At 41.3% G+C, this 18,584-nt stretch overlaps 1 non-coding gene across 1 annotated transcript; it reads right to left on the bottom strand.

The window, feature by feature from the left end:
* Positions 1 to 518: 518 nt before the first annotated feature.
* Positions 519 to 626, bottom strand: LOC112719367 (small nucleolar RNA R71). The gene has a single exon (XR_003161671.1). It is a non-coding gene; the product is annotated as a small nucleolar RNA R71 (small nucleolar RNA).
* Between the last annotated feature and the right edge of the window lie 17,958 nt (positions 627 to 18,584).

Below are 18,584 nucleotides of genomic sequence, written 5' to 3'. Positions count from 1 at the left end.
GGCGAGCTCGATGTCTGCTAGCCTCTGAGGGTGGTGAAGTGATTAACGTTAATTCACCAGCCTCATCCGAGAGTGAATCTGTACCGCCATTTGGGGAAGAAACAAGCTTCTCTACTACTGATTCAGTTGATTCACATGCAGATAACATGGTAGCACCTAGGAGAATTACCATCCAGGAAGATGGTGTCCCAGATTTCACACTGCAGCCGTATCAAGCGCATCACCCAGCGGTGGTTGTAGATTTTGAAATAAAGACTGCACTACTCAACTTGATGCCCAAGTTTCATGGCTTACCTGCTCAAGAGCCTATCAAGCACCTTAGGGATTTCTAGACAGCTTGTTCTACCGTTAAGCATGATGGTGCTGATGAAACTTCTATTCTATTGAAAGCCTTCCCATTCTCTCTTGAGGGAAAGGCAAGAGAGTGGTACTACACTCAACCCGAAGCAACTGTTTCCAACTGGGATACGCTTAGAAGAGAATTTTTGGAGAAATTCTTTCCAGCTGAGGTTACCAATAAACTGAGGAAAGATATTTCCATGATCGTTCAGGATAAATCTGAGACTCTCTATGAATACTGGGAGCGCTTCAATAATCTTCTAGAAGCATGTCCCCACCATATGATTGATAAGAAAGTGTTGCTCGGCTACTTTACACAAGGCATGAAGCCTCAAGATAATACCACATTGGAAGGTGCTAGCAATGGGTCTATGAAAAAGTACAAGACTACTGATGAGGCATGGCAATTGATCAGCGACTTAGCTGAATCTACTAGGAATCACAGGTGGAAACAAAGTTGGTCAAGAGATGTTGCAGAGGTATCCTCTAACAGAGAGACTACCGTCCTAACTCAGAGCATATGCGAAATGACCAACTTACTGAAGCAGATGCAGTTGAGTCAACAACAAGCTCAACCTTCTCCGCCACAGCAAAGCCAACAGTTGGTTCCATAAAACGTATGTAGGATCTGTGCCGATTACAGTCACTATACTGATGAATGTCCGTAACTCCAACAGGAAGACACTGTGGCAGCCACTCATAACTTTTATGACCGCCCCAATCAAGGGTACAATCAAGGTAGCGGCTACAATCATGGATGGCAGGATAATTCCAACCAAGGTTGGAGAGATAATTCTAACCAGGGTTGGAGGGACAATCATAACAGAGGAGGCAGAGATAACAATGAAAACCAGAAGTGGAATAACAGTAACAACACCAGACAGCAGAATCCGAATCAAGCCTACAGAGCACCTCATCTAAGGCAGCCTCAAGCATCTCAGCAGACCCCTCAGCTCAATTACCCCTCTTCATCTTCTAATGACGAGTTATTACACTCTATTGATCGGAGATAGCAGGCCATGGAAAACAACCTTACTTCTACTCTAAATGGTCTGAACTCTACCTTGCAAGCTCTTGTCTTACAGATTGGATAACTAAATAACTCCACCAATCAACCTTCGAGCTCCAATGGACTACCTTCTCAAGCCTTACCTAATCCCAAGGGTGGCATCAATGCCATCACTCTGAGATCCGGAACCATATTGTAAGAAAGGCACCAAGAGGAGCCAAGCCTACTGGAACACACCCCAGCTGAAGATGCAGTAGAAGTAGAAGATGCTGAAGAGGAAGAGGACGTACATGACATAGTTGAAGAAGAGGAAACTCAACCACAGGGTGAAGCACCAAAGGATGTTGAAGTTGCAGATAACGCCCGTCCTGTTCCCTTTCCACAACTCACAAGCCCAGGAAGCAGATGGAACTTGACCCCAAAATGGAAGAAATATTCAAAAAGGTTGAGGTAACTATTGCCCTTTTTTATGTCATTCAACATGTACCTAAATATGTGAAATTTCTAAAGGATTTATGTATACAAAAGGATAAAATTAATAAATTAAAAACTATTCTTTTAGGTAGTTCTATTTCTATTTTAATGGGAAGTATACTTGAAAAATGTAGTGATCCAGGTCCATGCAAGGTCAACTGTACTATTGGAGGTGCGATATTTTCTGACTACATGTGTGATCTAGGAGCATGTGTTAGTATGATGCCTTTATCTATATTTAATGCTTTAAGGCTCCCTCCCTTGAAAAGGTCGGCAGCTCGTTTTGTGCTGGCAGATAAAAGGATTATTACAGTGATTGGAGTTGCTGAAGATGTATTGGTTAGCATCAAGGAGGTTGGTGCACGAAATTGTGATCATCAATGACGCCATCAACATGGTACGCTCAATTGCAATCTCAACTCTTTATCACAACTTCGCACAACTAACCAGCAAGTGCACTGGGTCGTCCAAGTAATAAACCTTACGCGAGTAAGGGTCGATCCCACGGAGATTGTTGGTATGAAGCAAGCTATGGTCATCTTGTAAATCTTAGTCAGGCGAACTCAAATGGATATGGAGGATAACATAAAACATAAAATAAGGATAGAGATACTTATGTAATTCATTGGTGAGAATTTCAGATAAGCGTATGGAGATGCTTTGTCCCTTCCGTCTCTCTGCTTTCCTACTGTCTTCATCCAATCCTTCTTACTCCTTTCCATGGCAAGCTGTATGTTGGGCATCACCGTTGTCAATGGCTACAGTCCCGTCCTCTCAGTGAAAATGTTCAACACTCTCTGTCACAGCACGGCTAATCATCTGTCGGTTCTCAATCAGGTTGGAATAGAATCCAGTGATTCTTTTGCATCTGTCACTAACGCCCAGCCTTCAGGAGTTTGAAGCTCGTCACAGTCATTCAATCCTCGAATCCTACTCAGAATACCACAGACAAGGTTTAGACCTTCCGAATTCTCTTGAATGCCGCCATCAATTCTAGCTTATACCATGAAGATTCCGATTAAGGGAACCAAGAGATATCCACTCAATCTAAGGTAGAACGGAGGTGGTTATCAGGCACACGTTCATAGGTGAGAATGATGATGAGTGTCATGGATCATCACATTCATCAAATTGAGGAACAAGTGATATCTTAGAACAAGAATAAGCTGAATTGAATAGAAGAACAATAGTAATTGCATTAATACTCGAGGTACAGCAGAGCTCCACACCTTAATCTATGGTGTGTAGAAACTCCACCGTTGAAAATACATAAGTGATAATGGTGATCATTGGCTTCGGCCCCAGAGAGGGAACCAGAAGAACCAAGATGATAATACAATAGCAAAAGGTCCTATTTGTAGATAACTAGTAGCTTAAGGTTTACAAAGATGAGTAAATGACATAAAAATCCACTTCCGGGCCCACTTGGTGTGTGCTTGGGCTGAGCATTGAAGCTTTCACGTGTAGAGACTTTTCTTGGAGTTAAACACCAGCTTTTGTGCCAGTTTGGGCGTTTAACTCCCATTCTTGTGCCAGTTCCGGCGTTTTACGCCAGAATTCTTGAGCTGACTTGGAACGCCGGTTTGGGCCATCAAATCTCGGGCAAAGTATGGACTATTATACATTGCTAGAAAGCCCAGAATGTCTACTTTCCAACGCAATTAAGAGCGCGCCAATTGGGCTTTTTTAGCTCCAGAAAATCCACTTCGAGCGCAGGGAGGTCAGAATCCAATAGCATCTGCAGTCCTTTGAAATTCAGAATGATTGGCTTCTATAGGAACTCAGAATCCAGATAGTGTTATTGATTCTCCTAGTTAAGTATGATGATTCTTGAACACAGCTACTTTATGAGTCTTGGCCATGGCCCAAAGCACTCTGTCTTCCAATATTACCACCGGATACATACATGCCACAGACACATAACTGGGTGAACCTTTTCGGATTGTGACTCAGCTTTGCTAGAGTCCCCAATTAGAGGTGTTCAGGGTTCTTAAGCACACTCTTTTTGCCTTGGATCATGATTTTATTATATTTTTTTCGCACATAATCTCTCTTTTTTTTGTATTCACTGCTTTTTCTTACTTCAAGAATCATTTTTATGATTTTTCAGATCCTCAGTAACATGTCTCCTTTTTCATCATTCTTTCAAGAGCCAACATTCATGAACAACAAATTCAAAAGACATATGCACTGTTCAATCATACATTCAGAAGTCAAAGTATTGCCACCACATCAAAATAATTAATCTGTTATAAAATTCAAAATTCATGCAATTCTTCTCTTTTTCAATTAAGAACATTTTTCATTTAAGAAAGGTGATGGATTCATAGGACATTCATAACTTTAAGGCATAGACACTAAGACACTAATGATCATAAGACACAAACATAGATAGACATAAGCATAAAAATTCGAAAAACAGAGAAATAAAGGACAAGGAGATTAAAGAACGGGTCCACCTTAGTGATGGGGGCTTGTTCTTCCTCTTGAAGATCTTATGGAGTGCTTGAGCTCCTCAATGTCTCTTCCTTGCCTTTGTTGCTCCTCTCTCATGATTCTTTGATCTTCTCTAATTTCATGGAGGAGAATGGAATGTTCTTGGTGCTCCACCTTTAGTTGTCCCATGTTGGAACTCAATTCTCCTAGGGAGGTGTTGATTTGATCCCAATAGTTTTGTGGAGGAAAGTGCATCGCTTGAGGCATCTCAGGGATTTCTTGATGAGGAATCTCCTCATGTCCATGAGTGGGATCTCTTGTTTGCTCCATCCTCTTCTTAGTGATGGGCTTGTCTTCATCACTGAGGATGTCTCCCTCTATGTCAATTCCGACTGAATAACAGAGGTGACAAATGAGATGAGGGAAGGCTAACCTTGCTAAGGTAGAGGACTTGTCCGCCACCTTATAAAGTTCTTGGGATATAACCTCATGAAGTTCTACTTCCTCTCCACTCATGATGCTATGAATCATGATAGCCCGGTCTATAGTGACTTTGGACCGGTTGCTAGTGGGAATGATTGAGCGTTGGATAAACTCCAACCATCCCCTAGCCACGGGCTTGAGGTCATGCCTTCTCAGTTGAACCGGCTTCCCTCTTGAATCTCTCTTCCATTGGGCGCCCTCTTCACAAATGTCTATGAGGACTTGGTCTAACCTTTGATCAAAGTTGACCCTTCTAGTGTAAGGGTGTTCATCTCCTTGCATCATGGGCAAGTTGAATGCCAACCTTACATTTTCCAGACTAAAATCTAAGCATTTCCCCTGAACCATTGTAAGCCAATTCTTTGGGTTCGGGTTCACACTTTAATCATGGTTCTTGGTGATCCATGCATTGGCATAGAACTCTTGAACCATTAAGATTCCGACTTGTTGAATGGGGTTGATAAGAACTTCCCAACCTCTTTTTCAGATCTCATGTCGGATCTCCGGATATTCACTCTTTTTGAGTTTGAAAGGGACCTCGGGGATCACCTTCTTCATGGCCACAACTTCATAGAAGTGGTCTTGATGCACCCTTGAGATGAATCTCTCCATCTTCTATGACTCGGAGGTGGAAGCTTTTGCCTTCCCTTTCCTCTTTCTAGAGGTTTCTCCGACCTTAGATGCCATAAATGGTTATGGAAAAATGAAAAGAAACGCTTTTACCACACCAAACTTAGAAGGTTTGCTCGTCCTCGAGCAAAAGAAGGAAGAAGATAGTAGAAGAAGAAGAAATAGAGGAGATGTAGGTGGCTTTGTGGTTTGGCCAAAGGGGAGAAGTAGTGTTTAGGTTGTGTGAAAATGAAGGAGTGAAGATGGGTTTATATAGGGGTGGAGAGGGGGGTAGGGTTCGGTCATGTATGGGTGGGTTTAGGAAGGAAAGTGGTTTGAATTTGAATGGTGAGGTAGGTGGGGTTTTATGAAGGATGGATGTGAGTGGTGAAGAGAATGGTGGGATTTGATAGGTGAGGGGTTTTTGGGAAAGAGGTATTGAGGTGATTGGTGAATGGGTGAAGAAGAGAGAGAGTGGTGGGGTAGGTGGGGATCCTGTGGGATCCACAGATCCTGAGGTGTCAAGGAAAATTCATCCCTGCACCAAGTGGCGAGCAAAAATGCTCCTTCTACCAATTCTGGCGTTAAACGCCAGGCTAGTGCCCATTTCTGGCGTTTAACGCCAGCTTCTTGCCCCTTCCTGGCATTTAACGCCAGTTTGGTGCCCCTTTCTGGCGTTAAACGCCCAGAATGGTGCCAGACTGGGCGTTAAACGCCCATTTGCTACCCTTACTGGCGTTTAAACGCCAGCAAGTTTCCCTCCAGGGTGTGCTATTTTTCTTTCTATTTTCCATGCTGTTTTTGCTTTTTCAATTGATTTTGTGACTTTCCATGATCATCAACCTATAAAAAACATAAAATAACAAAGGAAAATAGGTAAATATGACATTGGGTTGCCTTCCAACAAGCGCTTCTTTAATGTCAGTAGCTTGACAGTGGGCTCTCATGGAGCCTCACAGATACTCAAAGCAATGTTGGAACCTCCCAACACAAAACTTAGAGTTTGAATGTGGGGGTTCAACACCAAACATAGAAGTTGGTTGTGGCCTCCCAACACCAAACTTAGAGTTTGACTGTGGGGGCTCTGTTTGACTCTGTTTTGAGAGAAGCTCTTCATGCTTCCTCTCCATGGTTACAGGGGGATATCCTTGAGCCTTAAACACGAAGCATTCTTCATTCACTTGAATGATCAATTCTCCTCTATCAACATCAATCACAGCCTTTGCTGTGGCTAGGAAGGGTCTGCCATGGATGATGGATTCATCCATGCACTTTCCAGTCTCTAGGACTATGAAATCAGCAGGGATGTAATGGTCTTCAATCTTTACCAGAACATCCTCTACTAGTCCATAAGCTTGTTTTCTTAAATTGTCTGCCATCTCTAGTGAGATTCTTGCAGCTTGTACCTCAAAGATCCCTAGCTTCTCCATTACAGAGAGATGCATGAGGTTTATGCTTGACCCTAGGTCACACAGAGTCTTCTTGAAGGTCATGGTGCCTACTGTACAAGGTATTGAAAACTTCCTAGGGTCCTGTCTCTTTTGAGGTAATCTCTGCCTAGTCAAGTCATCCAGTTTTTTTGGTGAGCAAAGGGGGTTCATCCTCCCAAGTCTCATTACCAAATAACTTGTCATTTAGCTTTATGATTGCTCCAAGGTACTTAGCAACTTGCTCTTCAGTGGCATCTTCGTCCTCTTCAGAGGAAGAATACTCATCAGAGCTCATGAATGGCAGAAGTAAATCCAATGGAATCTCTATGGTCTCAGTGTGAGCCTCATATTCCCATGATTCCTCATTGGGGAACTCATTGGAGGCCAGTGGACGTCCATTGAGGTCTTCCTCAGTGGCGATCACTGCCTCTTCCTCCTCTCCAAATTCGGCCATGTTGATGGCCTTACACTCTCCTTTTGGATTTACTTCTGTATTGCTTGGGAGAGTGCTAGGAGGGAGTTCAGTAACTTTCTTACTCAGCTGGCCCACTTGTGCCTCCAAGTTTCTAATGGAGGACCTTGTTTCAGTCATGAAACATTGAGTGGTTTTGATTAGATCAGAGACCATGGTTGCTAAGGTAGAGTGGCTCTGCTTAGAATTCTCTGTCTGTTGCTGAGAAGATGATGGAAAAGGCTTGCCATTGCTAACTTGTTTCTTCCACCATTATTGTTGTTGAAACCTTGTTGAGGTCTCTGTTGATCCTTCCGTGAGAGATTTGGATGATTTCTCCATGAAGGATTATAGGTGTTTCCATAGGGTTCTCTCATGTACTTCACCTCTTCCATTGAAGGGTTCTCAGGATCATAAGCGTTTTCTTCAGATGAAGCATCCTTAGTACTACCTGGTGCAGCTTGCATTCCACACAGACTTTGAGAAATCATATTGACTTGCTGAGTCAATATTTTGTTCTAAGCCAATATGGCATTCAGAGTATCAATCTCAAGAACTCCTTTCTTCTGATTCGTCCCATTGTTCACAGGATTCCTTTCAGAAGTGTACATGAATTGGTTATTTGCAACCATTTCAATGAGTTCTTGAGCTTCTGCAGGCGTCTTCTTCAGATGAAGAGATCCTCCAGCAGAGCTATCCAATGACATCTTGGACAGTTCAGACAGACCATCATAGAAGATACCTATGATGCTCCACTCAGAAAGTATGTCAGAAGGACACTTTCTGATCAATTGTTTGTATCTTTCCCAAGCTTCATAGAGGGATTCACCTTCCTTTTGTCTGAAGGTTTGGACTTCCACTCTAAGCTTACTCAATTTTTGAGATGGAAAGAACTTTGCCAAGAAGGCATTGACTAACTTTTCCCAAGAGTTCAGGCTTTCTTTAGGTTGTGAGTCCAACCATATCCTAGCTCTGTCTCTTACAGCAAAAGGGAATAGCATAAGTCTGTAGACCTCAGGGTCAACCCCATTAGTCTTGACCGTGTAACAGATTTGCAAGAACTCAGATAAAAACTGATGAGGATCTTCCAATGGAAATCCATGGAACTTGCAATTCTGTTGCATTAGAGAAACTAATTGAGGCTTAAGCTCAAAGTTGTTTGCTCCAATGGCAGGGATAGATATGCTTCTCCCGTAGAAGTCGGGAGTAGGTGCAGTAAAGTCACCCAGCACCTTCCTTGCATTGTTTGCATTGTTGTTGTTTTCGGCTGCCATGTCTTCTTCTTTGAAGATTTCTGTTAGGTCCTCTACAGAGAGTTGTGCTTTAGCTTCTCTTAGATTTTGCTTCAAGGTCCTTTCAGGTTCAAGGTCAGCCTCAACAAGAATGGCTTTGTCTTTGCTCCTGCTCATATGAAAGAGAAGAGAACAAGAAAATATGGAATCCTCTATGTCACAGTATAGAGATTCCTTGAGATGTCAGAGGAAAAGAAAAATAGAAGGAAGAGGTAGAAGAATTCGAACTTATCAAGAGAGATAGAGTTCGAATTGTGCATTGAGGAGGAGTATTAGTCCATAAATGGAAAGATGTGAGAAGAGGGGAAGAAATTTTTGAAAATTAAAGTGAATTAATTAAAAGAAATTTTGAAAAAAATTGTAATTGATTTTCGAAAACTAAGATTGAGAAAGAAATAAAGTGATTTACAAAAAGATTTTGAAATTGGAAATCAAAGAGATATGATTGAAAACTATTTTGAAAAAGATGTGATTAAAAAGATATGATTGAAAAGTTATGGTTTTAAAAAGATATGATTGAAAAGATATGATTGAAAAACAATTTAAAAAGATTTGATTTTTAAAATCAATGACTTGGCTAACAAGAAAAGATATGATTCAAGCATTAAACCTTTGTCAACAGAAAAGGAAACATACTTGAAATGTTGAATCAAATCATTAATTGTTTAGCAAGTATTTTTGAAAATAGAAAGAAATTGATTTTGAAAATATATGATTGAAAAGATATGATTTGAAAAAGATTTTATTTTGAAAAATTATGGAAACTTGAAAAAAATTTGAATTAAAAACAAAATCTTCCCTCTTGTGCCATCCTGGCATTAAACGCCCAGAATGGTATCCATTTTGGCGTTTAACGCCCAAAACTCTACCTTTTTGGGCGTTAAACGCCCAGCCAGGTACCTTGGCTGGCGTTTAAACGCTAGTTTTCCTTCCTCACTGGGCGTTTTGAACGCCCAGCTTTTTCTGTGTAATTCCTCTGCTGTATGTTCTGAATCTTCAATTCTCTGTATTATTGACATGAAAAGACACAACTTAAAATATTTTTTTGAATTTTTAATGGTCAAAATGCAACTAAAATCAAATAAACAATGCATGCAAGACACCAAACTTAGACGTTTGTATACTACCGACACTAACAAATTTAGAATGCATATTAAAAACAACAAAACACACAAGACAAGAGAATTTAAAGATCAGAGCAAGTAAATCATCAAGAACAACTTGAAGATCAATGAAGACACATGAAAAATGCAAGAAGAACAGAAACATGCAATTGACACCAAACTTAAAATGAGACACTAGACTCAAACAAGAAATATTTTTGGTTTTTATGATTTTGTAATTTTTTTGGTTTTTTTTCGAAAATTACATGGAAAAAAAATAAAGAGATTCAAAATTTTTAATAAGAATTCTAGGAATCATGCAATGTTAGTCTAAATCTTTAGTCTAAAGGAATTAGACATGGCTAGCCAAGCTTCAGCAGGACATTACATTCAAGAGCTAAATTGATGAAAATCAATCAGCTTTGGTGATGACAAAAACATCACCTTGAAACTCTAGAATTCATTCTTAAAAATTCTGAAGAAAAATACCTAATCTAAGCAACAAGATGAACCGTCAGTTGTCCAAACTCAAACAATCCCCGGCAACGGCACCAAAAACTTGGTGCACAAAATTGTGATCATCAATGGTGCCATCAACATGGTACGGTCAATTGCAATCTCAACTCTTTATCACAACTAAGCACAACTAACCAGCAAGTGCACTGGGTCGTCCAAGTAATAAACCTTACGCGAGTAAGGGTCGATCCCACGGAGATTGTTGGTATGAAGCAAGCTATGGTCATCTTGTAAATCTCACTCAGGCGAACTCAAATGGTTATGGAGGATAACATAAAACATAAAATAAGCATAGAGATACTTATGTAATTAATTGGTGAGAATTTCAGATAAGCGTATGGAGATGCTTTGTCCCTTCCGTCTCTTTGCTTTCCTACTGTCTTCATCCAATCCTTCTTACTCCTTTCCATGGCAAGCTGTATGTTGGGCATCATCGTTGTCAATGGCTACAGTCCCATCCTCTCAGTGAAAATGTTCAACGCGCTCTGTCACAGCACGGCTAATCATCTGTCGGTTCTCAATCAGGTTGGAATAGAATCCAGTGATTCTTTTTCGTCTGTCACTAACGCACAACCTTCAGGAGTTTGAAGCTTGTCACAGTCATTCAATCCTCAAATCCTACTCAGAATACCACAGACAAGGTTTATACCTTCCGGATTCTCTTGAATGCCGCCATCAATTCTAGCTTATACCACGAAGATTCCGATTAATGGATCCAAGAGATATCCACTCAATCTAAGGTAGAACGGAGGTGGTTGTCAGGCACACGTTCATAGGTGAGAATGATGATGAGTGTCACGGATCATCACATTCATCAAGTTGAGGAACAAGTGATATCTTAGAACAAGAATAAGCTGAATTGAATAAAAGAACAATAGTAATTGCATTAATACTCGAGGTATAGCAGAGCTCCACACCTTAATCTATGGTGTGTAGAAACTCCACTGTTGAAAATACATAAGTGATAATGGTGATCATTCGCTTCGGCCCAAGAGAGGGAACCAGAAGAACCAAGATGATAATACAATAGCAAAAGGTCCTATTTGTAGATAACTAGTAGCTTAGGGTTTACAAAGATGAGTAAATGACATAAAAATCCACTTCCGGGCCCAATTGGTGTGTGCTTGGGCTGAGCATTGAAGCTTTCATATGTAGAGACTTTTCTTGGAGTTAAACGCCAGCTTTTCTGCCAGTTTGGGCGTTTAACTCCCATTCTTGTGCCAGTTCCGGCGTTTTACGCCAGAATTCTTGAGCTGACTTGGAATGCCTGTTTGGGCCATCAAATCTCAGGAAAAGTATAGACTATTATATATTGTTGGAAAGCCCAGGATGTCTACTTTCCAACGCAATTGAGAGCGCGCTAAGTGGGCTTCTGTAGCTCCAGAAAATCTACTTCGAGTGCAGGGAGGTCAGAATCCAACAGCATCTGCAGTCCTTTTCAGCCTCTGAGTTAGATTTTTGCTCCGGTCCCTCAATTTCAGCAAGAAAATACCTGAAATCATAGAAAAACACACAAACTCATAGTAAAGTCTAGAAAAGTGAATTTTAACTAAAAACTAATAAAAATATAATAAAAACTAACTAAAACATACTAAAACATACTAAAAATAATGCCAAAAAGCGTATAAATTATCCGCTCATCACTTTTACATGTCCTTTTGGGACTTATGCTTATAAAAGAATGCCCTTTGGCTTATGCAATGCACCAGCTACTTTCCAAAGGTGTATGATGAGTCTTTTCTCTGATCTCATTGAGACTTGTATGGAAGTTTTTATGGATGACTTTAGCCTATATGGTGATTCATTTAGCCTTTGCTTGGATAGTTTATCTAGAGTATTGGACAGGTGTGTTAGTTCAAACCTTGTTTTAAATTTTGAAAAGTGTCATTTTATGGTGAAACAAGGAATTGTTCTAGGACATGTTGTTTCTAATACTGGTATCTCTATAGACCCAGCAAAGGTGGATGTTATTTCTAGTTTACCTTACCCCTCCTCCGTAAGGGAAGTCTGTTCGTTCCTTGGCCACACAGGTTTTTACAGGAGATTCATTAAGGACTTCAGTAAGGTAGCATTACCCTTATCCAGATTACTGCAGAAAGACATCGAGTTCGAGTTCAGTGAGGATTGCAAACAAGCATTTGATAAGCTGAAGATCGCCCTGACTCAAGCTCCAATTGTGAGAGGCCCAGACTGGAGCCAGCCATTTGAAATCATGTGCGATGCTTCCAATCATGCAGTAGGAGCAGCGCTGGTTCAGCGTGAAGGTAATGATCCTTTCGTAATTGCTTACGCATCTAAGACTTTAGACGCTGCTCAGTCTAATTACACTACTACTGAAAAAGAGCTCTTAGCTATTGTGATCACTTTGGACAAATTCTGAGCCTATTTACTTGGTACTAAAGTAGTAGTGTATTCAGACCACGCAGCTCTAAAGTATTTATTAGCTAAAAAGGAGTCCAAACCAAGACTTATACGTTGGATACTGCTTCTACAAGAATTTGATTTGGAAATTAAGGATAGGAGTGGTAACCAGAATCTAGTGGCAGATGACTTGAGTCGCCTTGAGCACATTAAGGATGCCTCCACCCCTATAAACGATGATTTCCCATTTGACAACTTACAAGCAGTATCTGAAGTAGTCCCTTGGTATGCGCCTGTAGCTAATTATCTAGCCAGCCACACTTTTCCCCCAAACTTTACTAAGCATCAAAGAGACAAGCTGAAAAGCGAGTCCAAATATTATATATGGGATTATCCATATTTATGGAGCTGTGGTGCTGACCAGGTAATTAGGCGATGTGTGCCTCAATCGGAATTCCAGTCCATTTTGGAGGCATGCCACTCATCTAAACAGCTAGAAAAATTTTAGACTGCGGATTCTGGTGGCCTACTCTTTTTAAGGACGCTGCTGAATTTTTTAAATCTTGTTCCCCATGCCAAAGGTTTGGTAATATATCAAAGAGGGATGAGATGCCTCAACAGATTATGCTTTTCTGTGAAATTTTTTAGGTTTGGGGCATCGACTTCATGGGTCCATTTCCAAATTCTAATGGTTACTTTTATATATTGTTAGCTGTAGATTACGTTTCTAAATGGGTGGAAGCAATTCCTACCCACACTGATGATGCTAACACTGTTGTTTCCTTTGTTAGAAACCATATTATTTGTCACTTTGGATCCCCATGAGCAATCGTGAGCGATCAGGGCACCCATTTTTGTGACAGGAGACTAACAGGATTACTGAAACGGCATGGGATAATTCATAAAGTGGCAATAGCCTATCATCCCCAAGCTAATGGGCAAGCTGAGGTGTCTAACCGAGAGGTAAAGCGTATATTGCAGAAGATAGTCAAACCTCATAGAAGAGACTGGAGCACCAGACTACAAGATGCACTCTGGGCATACAGAACGGCATATACGACACCCATTGGGATGAGTTCTTTCCGCTTAGTCTATGGAAAAGGCTGTCACCTCCCAGTTGAGATAGAGCACAAGGCCTTTTGGGCAGTGAAAGAGTGCAACATGGGATTTGAGAAGGCGGGAACTGAAAGGAAGTTGCAACTGCAGGAATTGGAAAGCCTTCACCTAGAAGCTTATGAGAACTCCAGGCTTTACAAGGAAAAGATGAAGGCTGTGCATGATAAGCACATCAAGAGGAGAGAGTTCCAACCTGGGGACTTAGTCCTCCTTTACAACTCCAGATTGCGGCTCATGCCAGGCAAGTTGAGATCCAGATGGGACGGCCCATATAGAGTAGAGAAGGTTGAGCCATACAGAGTTTTCCACCTGAGTCATCCTTCAAGCTCTGAATTCATCAAAGTCAATGGACATCGTTTGAAGCTATATTTTGGTGAGCAGATGAAGAAAAAGAAGGAGTTAGAGATCTTCCTCTTAGAAGATCCTCCCATAGCAGAAGACTGAGCTCGTGGAGCGTCCAACTTAAGGACATTAAAGCAAAGTGCTGGGTGGGAGACAACCCACCATGGTATGATCGTTCCTTTCTCTCTTCTTAATTTCCTTCTTCAATTACTCTTCTCAGTACTACTGCCTGTATTTTGCATCTCATTTTCATATTGCATAAAAAAAGGGATTAAGGCATGCGATGCGCCAGCGTCTTTGATGCGCTCGCGTCATAGTGCCTTCGCAGTATTGAAGAAAAGAAACAGAGAGTTGCGCATGAGTGTGGCTGGAGGCGTGCCCCTGGCGCCATTTGACCCACGCATCCGCGTGGATGACGCATTCGCGTCACTCGTAAAATGGCCTCCCCACGCGTCCGCGTCAACCACGCGAACGCGTGGCTCTGCAATTCGACGTAAAAGGGTGTATGGCAGTGAGTTATGTTGGAGCTGGGCTGAACCTGTGCTAGCCGCACAAGCCCTGCCACGCGAACGCGTGCCCCACGCGTCCGCGCCATTTTCATGCTTTGGCCATCCACGCGATCGCGTCAACCACGCGACCGCGTCACCCTGAAATTTGGCAAAACATGTTTCACACAGAGAGTTGTGCAAGCGCGAAGCTGCCCTCGCGCCACTAGCGTAAATCATGTCACACGTCCGCGTGACCGATGCGTCCGCGTCACCTCATTCAAGGGCTGTCCGCGCGACCGCGTGACCCATGCGTCCGTGTCGCTTGCGCCGCCCAACTCTTTCAAATCTGCCAGATTATCTTATCTTTCCTTACCCCAATCCTATATTTTCCCCCTTCTTCCTTCTCCCTTCTTCCTCCCTTCTACTCCCTGTTTCTCACCACCATTATCAAGGTTTTTCTTCTCTTCTTCCATTCCTACTTCTTCATTCTTCTTCTTATTTTCATGTTTTCTTTTTCTTTCTCTTCTACTTTCCCTATACATGTTTTCTTTTTCTCTCTTTTTCCTCCTATTGGTATTGAAGATTTATTTGGGTCATTATTTTTATATGTTGCTTGTGGATTGTTTAGGACTTGTTTAGCAGTTATATATTATTTTTATAGGGTTACTTGCATGTTCAATTTAATATTTTCCATACCTTATTCAACATGCATGTTATGTGTTTGTAAAAACGCCCATATGGCATTGTGCACTATTTTTAGATTTCTTTTAATCTACTACTCTAAATGCTTGCTTTTCACAAAACCTTTTTTCTATTTTATTAATTTTTATTACAAGCATATTGTTAGTTTGGAAGATTTGGTAATCTAACTTGAACATTGAATGCTTGATCTATGCTACTCATGCCCTTGCCGGCATGCCAATAAACACCTTGCATTTAACTGTCATCACATGCACTTGCTATATTTCTGTTGTTGATTTTTCACATGTAGTCATGACCGTGTTAACTTCATTATTCCTTACTGTGCATTGATTACCACCTTTCCCACCCTTTTCCTTGCTATAACCCTTGAAATGTTCATGTCTTTACTCGTTCCCTTTCAGGATGGCCACCAAGAAAGGAAAGGAGAAAGCTACTTCCAAATCCACAGCAAGGAGAGGAACAAAAAGAGAATTAGTGGAAGAGCCATCTTCAACTGCAGTAAAGCCCTCAACAAAAAGAATCAAGAGGATTATAAAGGTCGACAAAAATGAGAAAGCCTTCCCAGCAAAGGACATTGTGCGATTTCCCAACCGCTACTGTGAGCAGATGTTTCCAATCCTGGCAGCAAGGAAATACAACAACGAACACTTCTTATCCTCCCGCCTCATATTGCCGAATTTGTTGAGCCGCGAATTGCACAAAGACACTGGGGATTCCTACAGAGACAACCACGGCAGGTTAATCTTTCTTGGGTAGTTGAGTTCTACTCCAATTTCCACCTGCCGACCCTGTAGTCTATTTATGTCCGTCAGAAGCAAGTCCCCATTATAGAAGAGGCCATTCAACGAGCCTTCGATCTTCCCCCTGCTCTAGAAGGACTGGACACATTTCAAGAAGCCGCACTTAAGCGCCAAACGTACAAATTTGACTGGGACGCTGTTCTCAGAGTTATCGCACAACCTGGAAGTAGATGGATTTTTGGATACCATTGTTCCCGTCCTAAGGGAATATCGACTTCCGCACTCACCTTGGAGGCTCACGTATGGGCACATATTATGTCCCATTACGTCTTTCCGAGCACTCATGAGTCCTCCTTCACTGCAGACGTGGCCGTTCAACGATGGTGCATCCTCATAGACCAGCCTCCAAATCTACCAAGACACATCCGGAATGCCATGGGATACGTGCAAATTGTGGGCAACCTACTTTTCCCCGTCTTGGTCTCAAATCTTGTCTCAGCAGGCAACCTACCTTTCACGGGATGATCAATACGTCCCTAACGAGAGATATCTCAGGCCACCACCAGCCACTACCAGCCAGTCTGCAGACCAAGCTACAGACGTTCCCCCTTCCACACCAAATCAGTTGCTCCATCAAATACTGGAGAGGTTGGACCGGCTATAACAGAAGGCAGAGCTACGAGAGCGCCGCAACCAGCGCCGATTCAAATACCTCAAGGAGCTACTCACAGGCAACCACAGACCTGACGAGGACCCAGCCACTCCGGACTCCACTTCCTTTACCAGCATAGGGAGCCATGACGGTCCCGACTATGGAGATACTGCCACCAGCCTACACTTGTTCCTGACAGATGGCACCGAGGACGGTGCAAAGCCTTAAGTGTGGGAAGGTCGGTCAGTACCTGACTTTCGGAGGTAATTCTTTCCCCTAACACCAATTTCTTTTTCTTTAGAATATGATAGATTGCATAGTAGTAGGTTAATTGCATGCATGTTTTACCTTATTAAAAAGTTAATAAGTTTCTTTTAAGACCATATTTTTTGAAAATTTTACTAATTTAAATCAAAACAATTATGTTAAATTTGTTTGAAGTTGAAATTGGAACAGGATTTTTGAGCTAAAGAACACACAACCCGTGAAACTTTGAGCTTTAATACATGGTTACACTATTTAACCATAAACATTTTTTTCTTGTGTGTTTACCTCTCTATGATTGTAATCTGAATTTTGTTTTATCCTATATGTCCAATGTTAATGTGTTATGTACATGCATATGATTGAGGCCATTGCTTGTTTAGCTCACTTACCCCAAATAAGCCTACCCTTTTAATTACCTTTGTTAACCACTTTGAGCTGTTTTTAACCCTATTTGTTCTACATTTTACCACATTACTAGCCTTAAGCAGAAAAATAATTCAAAATCCCAATTGAATCTTTGGCTAGCTTAAGATAGAATTTATGTGTTAACTGAGTATGGGAAAATTGTGGGAATAAAAGGTAATAGGGAAATATGTCATGATAAAATAAGGGGAATTTGGGTACCTATTCATGTGAAACCATAAAAGAAAGATTACAATCTATGTGCATTGATAAGCAATGTTAAAAAAAATCTTTATTTTAGTGAATAAGGGGACAAAATCATATACTAGAGAAGATTAGAGTGCACACGCACCAACAGTAAAGGTAAAATGCTCGATCCTGTGTTCACTGCTTTCACAAGCTATCTTCTTACAAATTTACTTGCTTTTACTGTATGATTTGAATTAGTGGAATCTGCCCCATGTTTTGTCTTAGAGAACTTATTCGTTTTTAATCATATAGACAAGATCATATAGTTGCATTCATGTATGTAGGTTGCATTGCATTGCATTAGTCTTAGATGTCCCTATTCATTCATATTTATCTCCTTCAACTAAGCATGAGGACATGCTAATGCTTAAGTGTGGGGAGCTTGATAAACCATTATTTTATGATTTATATTGTGTTTAATTGTGTGGTTTTATCAAGTCTTCACCCGCTTATTCATATGATTTGCATGTATTTACAATTCCTTCCTAAAAATATTCTATGATTGAAAACTTGCTTCCCAAAGATCTTTTGATTGTATGTTTTTGTCCTCCTTTATACCATTCGATGTCGTGATCTGTGTGTTAAGTGTTTCAGGCTTCATAGGGCTAGAGAATGGAGAGGAAGCGTGCAAAAATGGAAGGAACACAAAAAATTAAGGAGATAACCAGCGAAAAGTGACGCGGGCGCATGGCTCACGCGACCGCGCAAAATGGAGAAATTCACAGCGACGCGAACACACACCTGACGTGAACACGTGGATTGAAAGCTACACGAGTGACGTGAATGCGTTGACAACGCGCACGCATGGCACGGAAAATGCTGAGTGATGCGAACGCGTAGATGACGCGGTCGCGTGATGTGCGCGATCTGCAGAATTATAGAAGTTGCTGGCATAGATTCTGGACCGCATTTTAGCCCAGTTTTTGGCCCAAAAATGCAGATTAGAGCCAGGGAACATGCAGAGATAGGGGATAACATTCATTCCAAAGAATTCTTAGTTTTTAGATCTGATTCTACTCCTCCTCTAGATTTTTCTCTCTACACATTCATAATTCTTAGGATTTGATTTTTATTGCTTTTTGGCTTGGGATATTGAGAAGAGTTGTTACCTCCGCAAGACTTC

The sequence above is a fragment of the Arachis hypogaea genome, chromosome 10 (assembly GCF_003086295.3).
Source record: "Arachis hypogaea cultivar Tifrunner chromosome 10, arahy.Tifrunner.gnm2.J5K5, whole genome shotgun sequence".
Lineage (NCBI taxonomy): Eukaryota > Viridiplantae > Streptophyta > Magnoliopsida > Fabales > Fabaceae > Arachis > Arachis hypogaea.
This window is presented reverse-complemented; position numbering and strand designations above follow the sequence as displayed.